We start from the raw sequence: 6,132 nt of genomic DNA, 5'->3' as shown, positions 1-6,132 counted from the left end.
TTCATTACCTGAAAACAATGTGGGTCGAGAAGAGCTGCTTTGTAGGAGGTGGGGAGAGATCCGCAGGGCAGCAGTTGTCGGGAGCGGGAGAGCTGGGGGTGCGGGATCCGAGAGATTCGGGGGACAGCGGGTGGTGGGTGCGGTGGAGGGATTGGGCGCGGGATCCGAGAGATCTGTGGGACCGGAGATGGCGGAAGCAGGCGCGGCGGAACTGGCAGCAGGCAGTGGTGGGTTGGTGGCGGGGTCCAGGTGAACAGGGCCATGCAGGCCATGCACGTCGATCGTAGGGGATCGTGGGGAGAAGGACTGGTGGGTGGAAAGCGGCGCGGATTGGTCCGGCGATTGGTGGATGGCAAAAGGAAATGTGGTCTCGTCAAAAGTGACGTGGCGGGAGAGGAGTACGCGTCCAGAAGGGATGTGAAGGCGGCGATATCCTTTGTGGGAGTCGGAAAACCCTAAGAAAACGCAGGGAAGCGATCGGGGGGCTAATTTGTTGGCAGAGACAGCGGACGTGTTGGGGTAACACAGGCAGCCGAAAACACGAAGATCGACATAGTTGGGTGGAGTGAGGAAAAGGGAATCGTAGGGAGAATAACGGGGCAAGTTTTGGTGGGGCGAACATTGAGGAGGAAAGTGGCATGACGAAGGGCCTTGACCCAATAGCGGGCGGGCATGGACGCCTGAATAAGAAGAGTACGAAGGATATCGTTGATTGTACGCAAAGAGTGCTCGGCCTTCCCCTTCTGAGGCGAGGTGTAAGGACAGGAGAAGCGGAGTAAGATGCCGTGGTGAAGAAAGAAATCACGGTTGCGAGCGTTGTCAAACTCACGTCCGTTGTCACATTGCAAGAACCAGATGGGAAGAGCAAAGTGAGTAGATACATTGCGTTGGAAATTAACAAACAGGCTATGAACATCAGACTTGGCACGAAGAGGGAATGTCCAGACGAAGTGCGAGTAGTCATCTAACACGACAAGATAATATTTGAAACCGGATACACTTGGAGTGGGTGACGTCCACAAGTCACAATGTAAAAGTTCAAAAGGAAAAGAACTACGAGTAGTAGAAGTGCCAAACGGTAGCCTAACATGCTTGCCGAGCTGACAAGCGTGACAAAGAGAAGCATCATGGGAACTACGAGCGTGAGGAATCTGAAATTCGTCGAGAAGAGCCGCCGTCATCGTGCTATTGGGATGCCCGAGCCGGCGATGCCACAAAGTGACGGAGGCGAGCATGGCTTGAGGTGGAGGTGTGGGAGTGGTGGCGCCGTGGACAGTGTAGAGATTGCCGAGACTATTGAACCAAGCCAGCTCCATCCTGGTTCAAAGATCCTTCACAGACAATCCAAATGGGTCAAATTCAATGGAAACTTGATTGTCAATAGTAAAGCGGCGAACAGATATAAGGTTCCTAATGAGAGTGGGAGCGACGAGAACTTCTCTGAGGAGAAGAGGGGAGAGAGAGTGAGAGAGATAGGAAGTACCGACGCCGGTGACCGGAATAGATGAGCCGTCTCCAATGGTAATGGATGGGTACATAACAGAGGGATGAAGAGAAGAAAGTGAAGCGCTAGATGCAGACATATGACAGGATGCACCAGAGTCGAAGATCCAATCGTTACCTGCGTCCTGAGTGGTAAGCGAGTTCATGGCGGCGATGAAGGCAGGCTGATCCCAAGCTGGTGCAGTCGAGGTGGAAGCAGAGGCCGGCGGTGGCTGAGTCGACGAAGAGCCGTCTGAGACCGCATGCTCCTAGGGTGGTGGCGTGGGGAAGCCGTAGGGGTACGTGGTGGCGCCGCCTGGTACAGAGGCGCATATGCCGCATAGGCATGCGGTGGTGGACGAGCGCCGAGGAGACCTGGCGCGCCGGTGGAGGGACGGAGGCCGGGAGCCCAACTGCCGCTGTAGGCCGGCGGAGCACCATATGGCGAGGGCGCGGACCAGGGCATGGGCCACGCCTGCACCAACCCAGTCCATGGATCGTGCGGAGGACGCCAGGTCGAAGGAGCCGGTGGAGAGGGCGCGGCGGCCGGTGGAGGAGTAGTCGATGCAGGGGCAGGCGTCGATGAAGAAGACGCCAAGACAGGGTTCGGCGGGCGGTACACCGGGTTTTTACCCTTGTAGTTGGGGCTAGGACGCCATCCAGGTGGAGGTTGGGGTGCAGAAGATGGCGGGGGCGGCACCGCGGCCGCCGGAGGTGGAGCGAAGCGTGCGGCGGCGTGGAAGAGGCGCGGAGAAGCCGCCTTGCGTGCCTGGTTCTGCTCCTCCATCTGGAGCATGGATCGCGCCTCGGCCAGCGTTGGCAGTGGTCAGAGAAGCGGGATCAGGGTCGCCTGTTGGGCAAAGCGCTCGTCGAGCCCGCCCATGAGCGCGTGAAGAAGAGAGCGATCGGCGACCACTTCGCCAAGCCGCGAAGCTCATCACCGATGGCCTTGATGCGCTGGCAGAAGACACCGACGGGGCGGTCTCCCTGGGTGATCGTCCGAAGCTCAGTGTTGAGGGCGGAGACGCGGGCGCCGCAGTTGTCCTGGAACAACCGACGAAGCTCGATCCAGATGTCGCGAGCGGTTGCGCCATCGGTGACCATCAAGTTGAAGAGCTCGGTGGAGATGCGCGTGTACAACCACTAGATGATGGCTAGATCATCCTTCAGCCATCGGGAGTCGTGGGGCGTCGGCGGCGCGTCACCGGTGATGTGGTGGAGAAGAGAACAGCGGCCAAGGTGGATCTCAAAAAGATGCCGCCAATGGTAGTAGTTGTGGCTATGGAGATCGAGCACGATAGGGATAAAAGGGGTGATGTCTGTGATCGTGTCGCTGAAGGTGAGAGAAGGCGGCTGAGCGACGGGAGGAACGGGAACGATGGGCTGGCCGCTGGAGGAGGGAAGGTTTGGCTGGCCGCCATCTTGGGTGGTCGGCTGACCGCCGTTGTGGGTAGTTGGCTCGCCGGAGTTCGTCATGGCGAGCGTGTGTTTGCGGAAAAGGATCGAATATATGATACCATGAAGATTAAAAGAGAGTTTCACATTACTTTTCGGAGTACATGGAGGGGGGTACATATAGAGGTGCTTGCGCTACAACAGTTACGACGTGGAGATGATCGTGGCCTCGATCGTGGGAGGTGAGGGCAGACCGAGTCCATACTACTCCCTTCGTTTCTAAATATATGTCTTTTTAGAAATTTCACTATGGACTACATACGAAGCAAAATGAGTGAATCTACACTCTAAACTATGTCTATATACATCCGCATATAGTTTGTAGTGGAATGTATAAAAAGACTTACATTTAGGAACGGAGGGAGTATACAACACACACATGCGTTCGGTGTTCCTCTCTCAAAGAAAAGAAGAAAATGTGCACGTACGCACGTCCTGACTAATCTACTTCTCTCCTCACCCCCGCCGCCGCCTGGCTCTAAACTCCGTAGCCTTAGGGCATCTCTAGCCGTTGGCCCCCCAGGGGGCGTCAAAAAGCGCCGCCTGGGGGTGAGCCGGCGCAAAAAATGGCCCTGGGGGCGAGTCGGCCCCCAGCCGTCGGTCCCCAGGGCCGCCCCTAGGCGCGTATTAAAAAAACAGATGAGACGTTCGGCGAAATTATGATAAAAACTAGTTAAATTTTGGCTAAACATGGCAAATTTCGTCTAAACATGGCAAATTTCGGCGAAATTCGCCATTTTCATGACATTAACCTAATCTAAAAAAGAAAGGGGCTGAAGTCGTCGCTGCCATCGTCGTCATCGTCGGCCTTCTCCTCCTTGACACGGGCGCCCCTGCTGGACCCGGCGTCGCCATGGCGGACTGGCGGCGGCGCGTCGTCGTCGTCGTCGTCGCTGTCGCGTAGGACGACGACCCCGTCTTCATCGCGGTCGCGTCGGCGCTCTTCGAAGCGGCGCAGGGCGGCGCGCTGGCGCTCCTTCACCTTCTCCCGGCGTGCCTTCTCCATCGCAATGGAGTCCTGGCGCGCCCATTCTAGGGCCGCATCGTCGTCGTCGAACTCCGCCTTCACCGGCACAAGCCCCGGCTCCGTCTTCACCGGCGCCAGCCCCGGCTCCGTCTTTGGCTTGACGAAACGCGGAGGAGCTGACGAGGACGAGGCGTGCCGGCCGCCCTCGTTGATGACGATACCGGCGCTGCGAGTGCGCCGGCCGAGCGGCGACTCCGCTGCGGGCTCGGCCTTGACGCCGAGCAGGGCCGGAGTGCCGGAGGAGTGCGACGAGGATCGGGAGGAAGAAGAGGAGGAGGAGGACCCGAACCTCCTTGGCGCCATGGCCCGACGCGTCGGTGCTGCGCCGGGGGGTACGCCAACGGCGGGTCGTTGCCGCCCTCGAGGTACGTGAGCACGCCCTCGAGTGTGCGGCCGGGGACGCCCCACCAGAGGTGGCGCCCCTCGCTGTTCTGCCGGCCGCCGACCACCGGCGCGCCGTTGGTGGACGCCAATCGCTGCTGCTGGCGGCGCTCGAAATACGCCGCCAGGCCGCGTGGTTGTCGGCGGTGTACTGGGGGAGGGAGAGTTGGGCGTCGGTGAGGGACGCGCGCACGATCTCGACCTCCTCGGCGAAGTACTTCGGCTTCGCCACGGCGTCGGGCAACGGGGGAATGGGTACTCCCCCGGCACTGAGCCTCCACCCCGATGGCCCGGCGCGCATGTCCGGTGGCGCCGTGATGTTCGCCTGGAACAGGAGCCAGGACTCCTGTTCGCGGAGCGAACGGCGGCCGAAGCCGTTGGCCGCCGCCTCGTCTCCGGGGAAGCGTTCTGCCATGGCGACGGCGGGGCGGGGTGGGCTCGGGAGAGGTAGAGGGAGGGGCCGGAGGGCGGCGCTCGGGAGAGGCAGGGAGAGGGAGGGGTTGGACGGCGACGAGGGGGGACTGGTCTGGGCACAGGCGAGTGGAGGCCGCTGGCTTTTATAGCCGGGCCGCGCCCGTGTGTACGCGTGCGAGGGAAGGGAGGCGTCGACGCGCCGCCCCGTGAAGCGCCGCCTGTGAGGAATCAATGGCAAGGCTGACCGGCGGCAGCCTTGCCATTGATTCCCCGCGGGAACCGAGGCCGTTGGGGGAAGACGAGGCGCCGAGTCGCTGACGCAGCTGGCCCGCGTCTTTTTCGCGCCAAAACAGCTCGCCCCGGCGCCCCCGGGCGCCCCCCAGCGCGCCGGGTTCGGGCTGGGTCCGCCGGCGCTGTTTTCGGCCCAAGCCGGCGAAAATCGGGCTCCTGGGGGCGCGATTGGGCCGTTTTTTCGGCGCCGGCGCGAAAAAATCGCCTGGGAAGGCCTTCCTGGGGCGCGGCTGGAGATGCCCTTATGCGCCGCCGGCTGCCCCTCCGATGATAAGCCTCGATCTGTACCGTGCACGCCGGCCGTCTGGCTGGCCGGCCGCGTCGCCGTTCCTAAGGAAAAAACAAGCGCGCCACTTGTCAAGCCCTAGGTCCAGTTCTGATCTATTCCTTTCTAATTTTCCTATTATCAGTCTATCATGGTTCCACGTTTAAAGGTACAAACTGGTAGTTAGGTTGATTGAACCTAGCTTCATGTAACAATTTTGTAGGAATAAGTTTAAGCATGTGGCTGTCGGAGTAGAATAAAATCTATATACTGTATTAATATTGTGCCTTCATGTACGTCAATGTATTTATTGTTTAACTATTTGACATCTACAGAAAAGTTAATGGAGAGATTCTTTACAAAATCCACAACTGGCATTGAAATAATCGATCTGAACTAACAAGCTTACTCGGTAATGTGCTCAGGCTTATATTTTTAACTGTCAAATTTTACATTCTCTCTATATTTAAACATGATTTTGTTTTTCCTACAGCTTGAAGGCTAAAAATCAAAGACGTACCAAGAAAAGGAACAACATATTCATATTTCTCAAGTTATTCTTCCTTAAGTGGTTAGTTTACTTTCATTTGGCAATGAACTTGTCATAGTTACGTGTGTGATGACATTATCTTATATAAGCAAGTATACGATTTTGCTTCTTACACACTATATACATGCTTGTGTGGTTATTTTTTTAAATCATCCACCTATTAGTTCACATATATGTTTTTGAAAAAAAAATCGTATACCTCTTTGCCCCCTCTCGGTTTTTATCCTGGCTCCGCCCCTGCTCATGCAGGCAACCAAACACGTCCGA

Source organism: Triticum dicoccoides, chromosome 6B (genome assembly GCF_002162155.2).
Source record: "Triticum dicoccoides isolate Atlit2015 ecotype Zavitan chromosome 6B, WEW_v2.0, whole genome shotgun sequence".
Lineage (NCBI taxonomy): Eukaryota > Viridiplantae > Streptophyta > Magnoliopsida > Poales > Poaceae > Triticum > Triticum dicoccoides.
This window is presented reverse-complemented; position numbering follows the sequence as displayed.